Here is a 13,085-nt window from a genome sequence, read left to right as displayed (position 1 = left end):
GCTTCGCATGAAGAAAGAAAAAAAAATGGTCAGTTATGCCCGTATTGCCTGTTTAAATTCTAAGGGAGTATTCCTATCTGCCACTACTGCTGCTCAGGATGAATTAATTGAATTTCGGGTATTTGTGGATTGTGGTTCTACTCTGAATGTGATTGATGGGGGATTCTTGGAAAAACTTAGATTAGAACCTAAAACTTTGTCATCCCCTATTGCTGTGGTTTCTGTTGATGGCTCTCCCTTGAAGAGTGTTACTCATAAGGTCTGTGAATTTCCCCTCACTATTAATGGTATTCACCAAGAAAATTTGGATTTGGTGGTATTGGATAATTTGCCTTCTCCAGTAATATTGGGGTTACCCTGGTTAAAATTGCACAATCCTGTACTGGATTGGTCTACCAATGAAATTAAGTCCTGGAGCCCTAAGTGTTATGACAAGTGTTGTAACGGACGTATTGCTGCTGTGGATAAAGGGGAATTGCCTGTACCTATTCAGGATTTTTGGAGAGTTTTTTCTGAGGAGGAGTCACAAATTTTGCCTCCCCATAGAGACTATGATTGTACCATTGAATTTGTCCCTGGAGCGACTCTTCCTAAAAGTCGTTTATTTAATCTTACTATTCCTGAGAGAAAGGCTTTGGAGGAATACATACAGACAAGCTTGGCCGCCGGTCACATTAGGCCTTCCAAGTCTCCTGTGGCTGTTGGATTTTTTTTTGTAAAAAAAAAAGATGGCGGTTTACGTCCTTGTCTGGACTTTCGTGAGATTAATAAAATTACTGTACGCAATCCTTACCCACTGCCATTGATTCCTGATTTATTTAACCAGTTAGTGGGGGCCAAGTGGTTCTCTAAAATTGATCTCCGAGGGGCATACAATTTGTTGCGCATGAAGGAGGGTGATGAATGGAAGACTGCTTTTAACACTCCTGTGGGTCATTTTGAGAATCTGGTTATGCCTTTTGGTCTTACCAATGCTCCAGCATTTTTTCAGAATCTTATTAATGACATCCTTAGACCTTTAATCGGCAAAAATGTGGTTGTGTATTTGGATGACATTCTGATTTATTCGCCTGATCTGGAGTCTCATTGGCGGAGTGTACGTGAGGTATTACAGTTATTAAGGGACAATTCGCTTTTTGCTAAGCTGGAGAAATGTGAGTTCGCTGTACAGAGAATTAGCTTTTTGGGTTACATTATCTCCAGCGAGGGCTTTGAGATGGACCCGGTGAAGGTTCAGGCGGAGCAGGAATGGCCTAGGCCTATTGGTTTGAAATCGATACAGAGGTTTTTGGGTTTCGCCAATTATTACAGAAAATTCATAAAGAATTTTTCTATTATTGTCAAACCGCTGACCGATCTCACCAGGAAAGGTGCTAATGCGGTTCAGTGGACTTCTAAGGCCATTGAAGCTTTTGTGTTTCTAAAGGAGAGGTTCACCTCTGCTCCCATCCTTATGCAGCCTGATGTGACTAAGCCGTTTTTGGTTGAGGTTGATGCTTCTTCGGTGGGGGTCGGTGCGGTGTTGTCTCAGGAAAACAAGGATGGAGTACATCCCTGTGCCTTTTTTTCAAAAAAATTTTCTGAGACTGAACTTAATTACGATATTGGTAATCGGGAATTGTTGGCGATTAAACTCGCATTTGAACACTGGCGTCACCTCTTGGAAGGTGCTGAATTTCCCATTCAGGTTTTCACTGATCATAAAAATCTGATCTATCTTGATGCTGCCAAGCGCTTGAATGCCCGTCAGGCTAGGTGGGCACTTTTTTTCTCGCGGTTTAATTTTTCCGTTACTTACATCCCGGGTACCAAGAATGTTAAAGCGGATGCTTTGTCTCGCAGCTTTTCTCCCATGGTCGGTGTTGAGGAGGAAGAGGAGAGCATTTTACAAGAAGGTGTTGTGATTGCTGCTTTGGACTCCGTTTTGGAGGATGTGATTCTTAAAGCTCAGGAGAATGCCCCATCTAACACTCCCCATGGGAGGTTGTTTGTGCCTAGGACCTTTAGGAGAGATTTGTTTGTTGAGTGTCATGAGTCTCGGTTGGCAGGTCATCCAGGAATTTCTGAGACCAAGAGACTTGTGGGTCGCAGTTTTTGGTGGCCTGGATGGCAGAAGGAAGTCATTAAGTGGGTGCGTCAATGTACTGTGTGTGCTAGATCTAAGTCTTCGCATGCTCCTGCTGCGGGGTTGCTTTGCCCTCTGGAGGTTCCTAGTGCACCTTGGACACATCTGGCTATGGACTTTATTACTGACCTTCCCCCCTCTGAAGGTTTCACGGTCATCTGGGTGGTCGTGGACCGTTTTAGCAAGATGTGTTACTTGGTTCCCTTCATCAAACTGCCTTGCGCTAAGACACTCGCTAAGGCCTTTGTCAAGGAAATTGTCAGACTACATGGTGTTCCTACTGACATTGTTTCTGATAGGGGACCTCAGTTCGTGGCTCGTTTTTGGCGTGCCTTTTGTGACAGGTTGGGAGTTCATTTGTCGTTTTCATCTGGATATCATCCTGAGTCTAATGGCCAGACAGAAAGGAAGAACCAGGATGTTGAGCAGTTCTTGCGTTGTTTTGTGGCAGACAATCAAGAGGGGTGGTCTGAGTTTCTGCCACTTGCTGAATTTGCTCTTAACAACCATACATCCTCTTCTGCTGGGTGTTCGCCTTTTTTTTATTGTTCTGGGAGACATCCGTCTTTTGGGTCATTCTCCAAATTGGTTTCGGCTGTGCCTGAGGAGGAGAGTTTTTCCGGTGATTTGGAGAGAGTTTGGACGGATGTGCGTGGTAATCTTCAGGAGGCTAACAAAAAATCTAAGAGGTACTTTGATAGGAAACGGCAAGAGGTTTTGTTTGCTGTTGGTGACATGGTTTGGTTGTCCTCTAAGAATCTGCGATTGAGGATTCCTTCTAAAAAATTGGGTCCCAAGTTCGTAGGGCCCTTTAAGGTGCTTCAGATAGTTAACCAATCTGCTGTTAGGTTGGAGGTTCCTACGTCCTGGACGATTAACCCGGTGTTTCATGTTTCTCTGTTGAAAAAAGCTGATGTGTCGGATGGTGACGCCTCTGCCACTGTTCCTCCGGTGGTGGAGGACGGGGAATATGAAATTTCCCGCATCCTAAATTCTAGACGGTATAGAGGGAGTTTGCAGTATCTCGTCGCTTGGAAGGGTTTCGGACCTGAGGATAACTCATGGGTGAGGGCGGATGATGTTTCTGCTTCCAGACTTGTCAGAGCATTTCACAGGAGGTTTCCTGGTAAGCCTGGGCCTAGGGGATCCGGAGGATCCTCTTAGAAGAGGGGGTACTGTTAGAACTCTCCTGTTAGTTTTTTTTTAGTTTGCTGGTCACATGACCATTTTTGCCTATTTAATCCAGCTCCGCCCTCCTGGTCTTGCTGGACTTCATTGTATTTACTACTCTTGAGCTAGCTTGGTGCTCTGTTGCCGTTCTCTGTTAGTTTTGCTAGGTATTCTGACCTCTATGCTTTTTGTTGTGTGTTTGTCTTTGACTGCTACTATTTCTGCTAGGAGGTGTCCAACTTATCCCAGTCCCTAGTTCTTGTAGGGATCCCTCCCTCACATCTATAGGTCTTCGTACAGACTAGCCGAGGACTTTAGCGGGTCTGATCGCAGGATCAGGTTCCCCGTTACATCGTAGGGATCTAGTTTAGTTCTATTGTAGGGACAGCTCTCCTGTCTTTCCTTAGTCCCTGTAGCAGATCATAATACCCACCTTGTCTAAAACTGACCTTGCACACATAATGGAGCTTAAATATGAGAATCATGAAAATGATTCTAAAAGCACTTAAACCACTGGTCTCCAACCTCTGGCTTTCCAGTTCTCATAAAGCTACAACTCCCAGCATGCCAAGAGCCACACGTTAGAGACTACTGTCTATAGGCATTAAATTTGTTTAGCACTTTGTTTCTGATGCAGCTAGCAAAATCTTTTGAAGGCTCATCTACCATTTTGTGGCGTATGTAGTTTTATAGTCTTTCCCAAAAATCTAATTTGATGTACAGTATGTCCTTCATGGTCTTATGGCCCACAATATTGCCATGCATTGTGAGACTTTTTCTATGCAAATTGGTACGTATATTAGACAAAGCTGTGCACTTATTGTTTTTTTTATAGTTGAAATACTAATATGGATTTTGCATTAACATAATCACAAAAAAGGGGATTTCCATGACTACAACATGTCAGTCATTGCCTTCTGTCAACATATGTCATCTATATCAGACTAGGGAGGATCTGTTACCTGGCACATTGGATCATCAGCTGACCAAAAATGTTGTGGTGCTCCCAGGGGTGGACACTGACTGCTTGAGGCCCTTGAGCAAGAAGTGTGTCTGGGCCTCCCACCTTTTATGGCGACAAAGCTACAGATGTATATATAGCCACACACACATATACTTCTTACATAGTCTTTATTATGTATATTGCTGTCCCTTATTACACAGTGCCCTCTCTTGTTATGTACAGCATAGTCCCTTACATATCGGATTATATAGCGCCCTGTTCTTTATTGCATACCGTCCTCTCTTGTTAGATATATAATGCAATAACGGCTAATGGAGCACGGGAAAGCTTCTTTTCTGATGGAGGAGCTGATGGACAGATCAGCAGTCATTTTATATCTAACAAGAGATGACTATGTTATAAAAGAGGGCGCTGTGGCTGACAAAAATAACAAGAATACGCTATGTAAGGGACAGCGCTGTACATAACCGCAGAGGAAGCTATATAATAAGAGACGACACCATATATAACTAGAGAGGTTGGTACTTAATAAAGGAGGGTGTTATACATAATAAAAGATGAAACTATATACTAAGGGACTGTGCTATACATAATAAGGCTATATTCCTGCATCTGTGTGCAGTGTCGGTGTGCTGCCCGTTTTTACAGATGCATTGAGCATGTTCTATTCTGATTCTCAAAATCGGATCAGAACAGGACATTCTCTGACCCTCACAGATCTCATTCTCAGATCCGTGATTTTCATGAATTTGTGCATGGATCTATAAAACTCTACGAGTCCTTGGACCATCCGATTTAAAAATCTGGCAGCACACGGACATTTCACACAAATGTGAGAATGCAGCCTAAGAGATTTTACAGATAACATTATCACTCCAAGTCACACAGCGCAGATACAGAATAATATTTACATCCAGGCACTTACCGCTGACATCTCATCTGATCAAAGTCAGTTTCTGCTGCTTCTTCTCCTTCTGGTCAGACCTTCATGTCCACATCTCCCAGCCACGACTTGTCTTGTCACGATGATCTCCAGCCTAGAAAATAACAAGGTCACATATATTGTATACATGCATGTGTCTCCCCTATGATTCGCCCCTGAATACAGATATGTACCCCCCCCATTAATATACTATTAGCCACTTAGTAATCAAAATATAAAGTGATAAGCAGCACTGTGCCCCCCATTAACTATAATCTCCACCGGCCAATAATATAAATTATTCAGTCTCTGTGACTCTCCCCAATTAACTGTAAGGCTATGTGCATACAGAAAATATACAAGGCTTTACAGTATAAGCAAAGTGAAACCCCCATCATTGCTCTCTCCCAGCACCCCGATCATTGCTCTCTCCCAGCACCCCCATCATTGCTCCCCCACCACCCCCCATCATTGCTCTCCCCACACCACCCCCATTATTGCTCTCTACCAGCAACCCCAGTCATTGGCCTCTTCCCAGCCCCATCATTGCTCTCCCCATCATCTTCATCATTGCTCTCCCCATCCCCACCATTGCTCTCCCCATCCTCATCATTGTTCTCCCCATCATTGCTCTCCCCAGCCCCATTATTGCTCTCCCCATCCCACCATCCTCATCATTGCTCTCCCCATCCCCATAATTGCTCTCCCCATCCCATCATTGCTCTCCCCATCACCATCATTGCTCTCCCCATCACCATCATTGCTCTCCCCATCACCATCATTGCTCTCTCCAGCCCTCATCATTGCTCTCCCCAGCCCCATCATTGCTCTCCCCAGCCCCATCATTGCTCTCTCCAGCCCCATCATTGTTCTCTCCAGCCCCATCATTGCTCTCCCCAGCCCCATCATTGCTCTCCCCATCGTCACCATTGCTCTCCCCCACCTCTCCTCATTCTCCTGTTCCTCTCCCCAGTGTTTCAGTATAAAAAAATTAAAATAAATAAAATACACAACTTACCTCTCTCCTCGCTCCCTTGCAGCAGCATCCTCCTCGTTGCCTGAAACTTTCGCTCTGACCCAGGCGCGCGCTGCATGATGACGTCATCAAGCAGAACGGGCCTGTGTAAGGGAGGAAGCGTCGGGCAGGAAGCAGAGGTGAGGATGGATCCCTTCAGCTCCGCTGCCATTTTCCTCCTGTCAGCAGTGGAGCTGGAGGGATCGCTCCCTGCTTGCCGCATATGATGAGGGCAATCTGGCCATGGGCCCCCCGAAGCCTGGGGCTCCGAGAAGTAGGCCAGATTGCCCTCAATATTAGCCGCTCGGCAAGGGCCCCCCTGCACCGCCAGGCCCCGGTGCAGTTGCACCGGCTGCACAGGCGGTAGGTCCGCCCCTGGGTGCTCCAGCGAGTGCCAAGTCCCCCTCATTGTTAACCAGGCACAGCCCTATACTGTTGGTAGTGGCTCCAGCTTAGTGCCATTTACAGGGGACCTGTCAGCACAAAATGACTGTTCAAAGAACAGGTACTCAGTGCACCCTTGGTGTGGCCAAGTCATTTAGTGCAACTTTCCACCTACTTGTTTTCCATCTATCTCTGCCCTTGACTGGCTCCTGTAAAGTCAGAGCTGTCAATCAAGAAAGAATAGGGGAGATAGATGTAAAACAAGTAGGTGGGAAGGTACACTCAACTGTTTGACAATGTCAGGGGTGCAGCGAGTGCTTTGTTTGAACAGTCATTTTGTGCTGACAGACTCCTTTAAAAAAAATGTCCATTTTAAGAATATTACCCGGCTTGAAGCTCCGTGTTCCCATGCTGTACCATTCTTTATGACCTTCCTCTCACACGGCTCCACAGAAATATGAATTGTAGCTGTAAGAATGTGGACGCACCATGTTGTACACATATCCTATTATACAGTCAATATGATTCATTTAACCACTGAAATTCTATGTCTGGTTTACCTTGTACCGATGTCACAGTTCTCTTGTCTTTCTTTTTTTCACTCTTGTTATACTTAGCTCAGGGCTCATTACTATGAGCTGGAGCTGGCAGGAGGCCACAGATATTTGGCATAGACTCAACTAGAAAATATATGACTGCATGGAAATGGAATAGATAATGCTATTAAAGCCACTTATTGTGTTTGACCCTAAGATAATTTTACAGATTTCATCTATTAGTCAATGTTTCCTCATTGCTGAATTCATCCATTACACTACTCACATATCAAACCTCAAACCGAACAGAAACCATAAAAAGATTCTCTATTGTATTTTATACAACCATCTAAAGCATACTCTGTCAAACTCTGGCCCGTGGGCCAAATCAGGCTCGAAGAGTGGTTTTATTTGACCCACGACACCAGATCCACCACCCCTATGTGGGGCCATTATTCTGTATGGAGGGCTATGTGGGGCCCATTATTCTGTATGGAGCCCTATGTGGGGCCCATTATTCTGTATGGAGCCCTATGTGGGGCCATTATTCTGTATGGAGGGCTATGTGGGGCCCATTATTCTGTATGGAGGTCTATGTGGGGCCCATTATTCTGTATGGAGGACTTTGTGGGGCCCATTATTCTGTATGGAGGACTTTGTTGGGCCCATTATACTGTATATTGGTTGGCCCGCAACTTTGTCCAAGTTTTTCATTTTGGCCCTCTGTGTGTTTGAGTTTGACATTCCTGATCTAAAGGCATGGGCCTGACTGGCAAAAGGCCCTTGCGATAGAACAGTATGTGGACCTCAGGTGTGGCTATAGGTCATTCTGATGTATTATTCCCCCCCTAGGGCCCAGTGCCTTAGGTGAACCTCATAAGATGACACCAATCTTTACAGGCCACTGATTTTGCTTCTGATGATCCCCTTGTTCTCCAAGAGATAATTTGTCGAGAACCATGTGCTCTTCATAGACCACTTCTATTATAACGTTCTTACCAATCTCCTTGGTGGATTACTACCCACAAATAATATTGACAGGGTTGTCCAGCCTTAGGCTACAAGTCTGCAGTCCAATCTACAAGTCTGCAGTCACTCTATATGACTGAAGAGTTGTGAATCCTCACATCGTGCACATTGTGCGCAGTGAGGATTCTCTGATGCCGGCAGCAGGAGCGGTGGCCAAGTGACGGCAAGTATGTGATTTGCATACTTGTGGTCATGTGCCAATTAGATGGGCACGGCTTCCCTCAATGCAAGAGTATTGAAAGAGGCCAGACAAGTCTAGTCAGAATGTAGCCAAAAGTATGCAAATCGCATACTTGCAGTCACATGACCGCTGCTCCTGGCGCCGGCACCAGAGAATCTTCACTGTGCGCAGTGCCCTCCTATATACAGTATAAGGCCACAGCCCCACTATCTGTATGTGGTCAGTATTCGGTCAGTATTTTTTCTCAGGAGTGGGAGCCAAAACCAGGTGAGGAACAATCAGAGAAAAGGTATAACAGAAACAAGTCACCAATTCTGCATTTATCACCCACTCCTGGTTTTGTCTCCCACTCCTGAGAAAAAATACTGACCGAATACTGATAGTGGGGTCGTGGCCTAAAGCAAACCAACCCTGTACACAGTATAATGCCCCCACCTATACAGAATATGACGTCCCCATAGCCCTCCTATACACAATATAATGCCCTCCACGCTGAATAATGCCCCTACACTACAGTTCCCCTGAAAATACTATTGAAATAAAAAATAAACATCATATACTCATCTAACACCGGATCCTGGTGGACAGCAGCACAGCAGCAGACAGCAGTAAGGCATGAGTTGATGAACATAGTGAGGTCGTTGTGCCAGGGCATGAACAGGAATTCATGGTCCCAGCACGTGAATTCTGCCATTCTGAACCAAATGAAAAGCATTCTAACAATCCAGGTAAATTGCATTGTTGGATATGATAGGTTTCTATTTAGGGTGAGGCTTAGCATGCAACTCAATACATATCCCTCTTTCCAGTCTTTCAATGTTAGGAGGTATGGATTTTGGCATCTTCAGTTTTTATGATTCTGTAAAGATTTCTACATGTAAACATAGGGGGCAGATTAATGTGTTATCCCCTAGATTTTGTCTTTTTGACCTTTTTTTTACTATTTGCACCTCATTCAGCAATGGGACTGCACCAAAATTGTCAAAAAACATGGCACAAATTAAGCCAACCAATAGGTGTTGAAAAGTTAGACAAAAGTGTCAATAGATGCACGAAATGTAACATCTAGCTTGAGCCATGACAGCATTGATACAGTACATACGAATCACTTTGCTCTGAAATTTTGCCATCTGCTGGGTCACACCATATATTTTGCTGAAGACTAATCGCACATGAAAATGCTTAAATTGACACAGTAATTGCCCTGGATGGTGAATCAGCAGTGTGATGTACAGACTGGAATGCACAAGTCTGCCAACAAAATGCTGAAAATGTTTTCGCAATGAGGTGACGGTAATCTCTGTATGATATACGGAACTGCCATTATCTACTAATTGTAGGTGTGTATTGCCAAAGGGAGGAAATACTGCTCTGATCTTTACTTTATATGTAAGAAACCAGATTCTCCAATTTAAGGAGTTACGTAACATCATTTCCTATACTTCTGTAATAAATGGAGGAGGCAATTAAGTCTTCTGCATGTGCATTCGTCCTATCTGGTCACATGAGTCATACAATGACCAAGAAGTTAGAAGTGGGTAATGTTATCTCCTTCTTTTTGGCTGATCCTTGGGTTTTCAAATGAAGGAAGATCTAGACAAGATGCTGACTAAATGGCCGACTGCCTGTGACTACTCAGACAGCAATGTTATGCTCAAAGTGTTGAGGTTACCGCAAGAAAATGGTCTAAGAGACTAGTGACCAGTGTTATATATAGATAGTAGCTATAAATTGTGCATAGCAAGCAGTCAATCCCAGACCTAAGGCTGCAGGGCATAAGAACACACCAGTTTTATAAATTGCACGCAGTAGGTAGGGGTCCTTGTTAAAGATTTTGCACTTGGGCCCAGAAAGTTCGTTTGTGCAACCTAAGGCCAGCTCTAATTCCATGGGGGCTAGGAGGAAAAATGACAGCAACGTAGAAAAAATAGTGATAGATACATTGATAGATAGATAGATAGATAGCCAGACAAACATACAAATACATACAGTATATAGTTTTGAAATAGACCTTCTTAAATGCGTAGAAAGCCTTTGCAGGTGTCTTTTGCTAATTATTCTATTATTATTATTTTGCGTTTTTATGATGAAAAGATATATCTCGTTTATGAGATCAGGGTACCTTGTGGATTTGGTTTTGATTTTATCTGTCCACTATATAAAAATATATATTCATATATATCACATACCTCTTTAGGATATATTCTTTGATGACATATCCTTAGACTATTCACCATCTCTTTGATATGGTATTTTGGCGGTTTAACTTTGAGAGTATAATCAAACCACATATGTATGATATGTACTGTATGTCCTTTGGACAATATTCTCCTTGAATTAGGAGTCTATCTGCTGATCATTCCATTTGAATCCTTGTAGAATCTATAGCATACATCATGATTCTGTTATAACTTGTCCTCCTTTGATTTATATTTAACAGCCATTATATACTCCTCTCTTTATATCTCTTCCTCATACATAATCTATCCTGAGATTATTTGCCTTTTCCCTATACAGACAATCAAATGAACTACCTTTATATAAACTGATTAACAATTATTTTAGGCCTTGATGCTTATAATTTAATATGAAATGTTCATTTGGTTCACAATTTTGTTTATTGCACCCTGTACCAATTGATCTTAACAAATCCGTACTTTTGATTTAATTGGCTGCTATACCTGTCAGTCATGGCAGGATGTATAAATAACCTGAGAAGGCGGCCGATCCCGCCCTTAGAAAAAGCCGGTACCTCCGGCGAAAACGCGCATCGGGACGTTCATGTCCTGTACATTCATATGCCAGCCTGCAATCTTCTATTCCCTTTCCTATCCACCTACTATGTCCCCGTCTGCAACTCAGTATAGCGTCTCACTGAATTGGATCATTACACTGACCGCGTGCATACCACGTGTACGCGGCCAGCGTGTGAGACGGCTTGCCGGTGTTAGGAGTGAGCATGCAGCTACAACTTTAGCTGCCGCTGATATAACATTGCCCACTCCTGGCACCGTGACGGAGATTGAGGAGTGACAGTGCAGCCTTGTATATAGCTGCTTTGATAGATCACTGTCTGCTCCTCATACCGCTGCGGGGCTTGATATTAGGGGTGCAGCATACCGTCAGTAACGGGGACGACACACCCCCACAATATATTTTGGGTTGAATCTTGCGGGGATTCCGCTTCATTCATTTGTGGGGTCACTTATAATATAAGAGTGACCCATACTAATATGTGACAGAAGAAAACCTCATAATAGTTATAACTGTCACATCTACTATTATTCACAAAGAATACTGTATAATTAATTATTCTGAATCAGAATGTAGCGGTGACCCACAATGACTTCTCATAATTACTCATGCAGAGTAAATAGGGAAATATACATTTAAAAGGGACAGCACAATATAATTCCCCACCTCCAACTTTGAGGGACACAGGTGATGGATCTGTATAATTTATCTGGCTGTGACATATAATACAGGACTTATAGGGTCAGAATTTATAAATTAATATCGACCCCATATGCATCCACTTGGATGTATGTTAGAATTTGATTTTACAATTAAACACTAGTATTTTAATTTAATCCATATTAAAAGTTATATTTTATATTTATTCACACTCTTTTTCCCCCTTTTCCCCTTCCTTATGATTTATGATCTATTTTGGTGATGTTCACCAGTGTGAATATTGTCCAATAAATCGGACTTTACTGAGTTCATCTGGCGTAGCACCCCATCACTCTCTTTCTTGGTCAAATAGCCCTTACACAGCCTGGAGGTGTGTTTGGGGTTATTGTCCTGTTGAAAAATAAATGATGGTCCAACTAAACGCAAACCGGATGGAATAGCATGCCGCTGCAAGATGCTGTGGTAGCCATGCTGGTTCAGTATGCCTTCAATTTTGAATAAATCCCCAACAGTGTCACCAGCCAAGCACCCCCACACCATCACACCTCCTCCTCCATGCTTCACGGTGGGAACCAGGCATGTAGAGTCCATCCGTTCACCTTTTCTGTGTCGCACAAAGACACGGTGGTTGGAACCAAAGATCTCAAATTTGGACTCATCAGACCAAAGCACAGATTTCCACTGGTCTAATGTCCATTCCTTGTGTTCTTTAGCCCAAACAAGTCTCTTCTGCTTGTTGCCTGCTATTAGCAGTGGTTTCCTAGCAGCTATTTTACCATGAAGGCCTGCTGCACAAAGTCTCCTCTTAACAGTTGTTAAAGAGATGTGTCTGCTGCTAGAACTCTGTGTGGCATTGACCTGGTCTCTAATCTGAGCTGCTGTTAACCTGCGATTTCTGAGGCTGGTGACTCGGATAAACTTATCCTCAGAAGCAGAGGTGACTCTTGGTCTTCCTTTCCTGGGGCGGTCCTCATGTGAGCCAGTTTCTTTATAGCGCTTGATGGTTTTTGCAACTGCACTTGGGGACACATTCAAAGTTTTCCCAATTTTTCGGACTGGCTGACCTTCATTTCTTAAAGTAATGATGGCCACTCATTTTTCTTTACCTAGCTGCTTTTTTCTTGCCATAAAGCAAATTCTAACAGTCTATTCAGTAGGACTATCAGCAGTGTATCCACCAGACTTCTGCACAACACAACTGATGGTCCCAACCCAATTTATAAGGCAAGAAATCCAACTTATTAAACCTGACAGGGTACACCTGTGAAGTGAAAACCATTTCTGGTGACTACCTCTTAAAGCTCATCAAGTGAATGCCAAGAGTGTGCAGAGCAGTCATCAAAGC

Source organism: Phyllobates terribilis, unplaced genomic scaffold (assembly GCF_046119375.1).
Source record: "Phyllobates terribilis strain yellow unplaced genomic scaffold, ASM4611937v1 Scaffold_2__4_contigs__length_985480577, whole genome shotgun sequence".
Classification (NCBI taxonomy): Eukaryota; Metazoa; Chordata; class Amphibia; order Anura; family Dendrobatidae; genus Phyllobates; species Phyllobates terribilis.
This window is presented reverse-complemented; position numbering follows the sequence as displayed.